The sequence below is a fragment of the Otolemur garnettii genome, unplaced genomic scaffold, assembly GCF_000181295.1.
Source record: "Otolemur garnettii isolate 467f Iridium unplaced genomic scaffold, OtoGar3 scaffold00009, whole genome shotgun sequence".
Lineage (NCBI taxonomy): Eukaryota > Metazoa > Chordata > Mammalia > Primates > Galagidae > Otolemur > Otolemur garnettii.
Window position 1 is genome coordinate 10,165,939 of NW_003852404.1, and position 2,566 is coordinate 10,168,504.

A 2,566-nucleotide genomic window follows, 5' to 3' on the forward strand; every position below is an offset into this window, starting at 1 on the left:
TTTGTGCCAGTACCATGCTGTTTTGATCACTATGGATTTGTAGTATAGTCTGAGGTCTGGTAGTGTGATTCCTCCTGCTTTGTTTTTATTCCTGAGTAATGTCTTGGCTATTCGAGGTTGAGGTACCTACTTATGTAGCTTTTGCTTTGTTTTCTATTTCTTTAATTTTGTTCTCCTGTTTTTTAACCCATCATATTTGTCTATATTCCTTTATACCATTGTCAACTTCTTCTTCCTCAAGTTGTTAATGTAGTGAATTCTATTCATTAATTTTCTTATGTTAAATCTCTACTGCATTTTTGAGTTATACCATCTGTCTAAAATATGTTTATCATCTTATTTGTACATTGTCTAATTAGAAAACCTATTTTCAAATTGATATCACCAGTGAGATGACCTGACATGTTTTTTTCATTCACTCTTTTTGGTGTTTTTGGAATCAAACGTATACTATTTTCATATAAAGAGTTGGAATGTTCTTTCTTTTTATCTACCCTGGGATCATTTTTGTCAAAATTGAAGTTGATGATAGACTCCCTGGTGAAAACTTCTACCTGAAATAATGTTTTCTTCCTGAAATATATACTGTAAGTTTTCCCTATTGAGAACCTATTATGGGCAAATTCAAGTTTTCTTTACCTGAAAATTTCATTATTTTGCACTAATTCTTGTTAGTTTTTAGTATACAATTCTACACAAACAGTTCTTTTCACTTGAGATATCAAATATATCATTCTACTTTCTTCAAACTTACATTGATGCTATTGAGAAATCATCTATTTTATATTGCTCTGAATATAACTGATGAAAATTCTGGCTGGGGTATTAAATCTTATATTTATATTTGGTCATCTGAATTTTCACTGTTATGTGTAGATATGAACTTATTTTTAATCTCACTCTATCTTCCATTTTTCTTAACCTGTCTTTTCTATTTTCTACCCATGGAATTTCTCGTAGACTCAGAAATTTCTCTGTATCTTTCTCCAGTTCACTAATTTGCTCTTCATCTTTGTCTAATCTGTTAACGAGCCCATTTCATTCAGATATTGTGTCCAAATGTATTTATAGACTCTCACTTATAACTTGTTTTTAAGTCATTACTTGATATTTTGTGTTTAATAACTTTAATATTTTATGTTTTTGTGGGTTTGGCTTTGTGATCTGTTTTTCTCTGCTGGCTCTCACTTATCATTTTGCTTATTTTGTTGTTTTTCTTTGGTTTGCTTTTGTTTTTAAATGTGAGTGCTTACTTATTTCTAAGCATAGTATTTGTGCCGTGAGCTGTGGCAGTCTGCATGGGAGAGAATTTTTGTCAAGTCCTGCCAAGTCCTGGGGGCACTAATAACCAGAGACCACATTACATGGAATACTTGTACTTTGAGAACTGAGACCACCCAGGAAGTATGAACTTACAAAACTGAAATCAGATGGCTCACTGTTACAAGTCTGAAAGAAATTTTTTCTTTCTTCTTTTACAGTATCAAAGTTCAAGAAAGACTGTATTTCTTGTCCTCTCCTGAGAAGTAAATGCATAAGATACACAGGGGTGATTCCTGTCTTAATGTTTTAAAATTCCTATGAGAATACCTTCTTGTGTAGACCTAAAATTACATAGTGTTCTCCACATCTGAATAGTCCCTTAAAACAAACTATCCATACAGAAAATTCCCTCAAGAATTGACTTCTTAATTTTGTTTTCCTCTGTTGAGTCTTTGGCCTTTACAAATTCCTTACTTTCTTGTATAATTACAGATACATTTATAAACAGTTTTTTTTTATTTTTTTTATCCTTTTAGTTATTTTCAGCATGAAGAGTCTTAAGGCAATCTGATTAATAGCCTTGCCTTAAGGAGAAAGAAAAGCCTATTAATTTTTAAATGTTCTATTGTAAATTCAAATATAACACCCTAGTTAACAAGTCATCTTGAACTATTAATTTCTTATCCATAGAAATTAAATAATTGTTATTTTATCATAAATTAAGCAACATAAATTTAAAAATTCTGCCTCCTGATAATTCATTTACTATAAAAAACTTATTTAAGGAAGTATGTTCTCTTTGCAATCCATCCTGAACAAACATCATTTTCATATTGGTCTGAACAGTTTCATTTCCACTGATTTGCTAGAAATGTTTTTGGTTGAGTACCTGATAATTAAAAAGAAAAAGTCGCAGATGGTGATAAGACAAGTGTGTACGCCAGTGGGAAAATTATATAAGTAACCAAACAATTACAGAAATCTGATATGTATGAAAGCTAATGGAAAATAGAAGGAGGAACTTATTATCTCAGCCTGTCTGTTTGTCAGGGAGGAACCAGCCTTACATGACATTTTTTCAACGTGAAGACACCATTTAAAAAAAAAGTATGGAACATTTAAAAAGAAGTTTTTCGGGCACACAAGAGAATAAAAGATGTTCCAGTTTTCGAAAAAACGAAGGGAATAGATAAGCAGACAGAGACACTGGCTTTTTCCCGCGTTTAGCATCAAACCAAAACATCATCTCTCCCTGGTTATTTTCCTTCCTCCACCAGGGGTGGACTACTTTGTTTTTTATTCC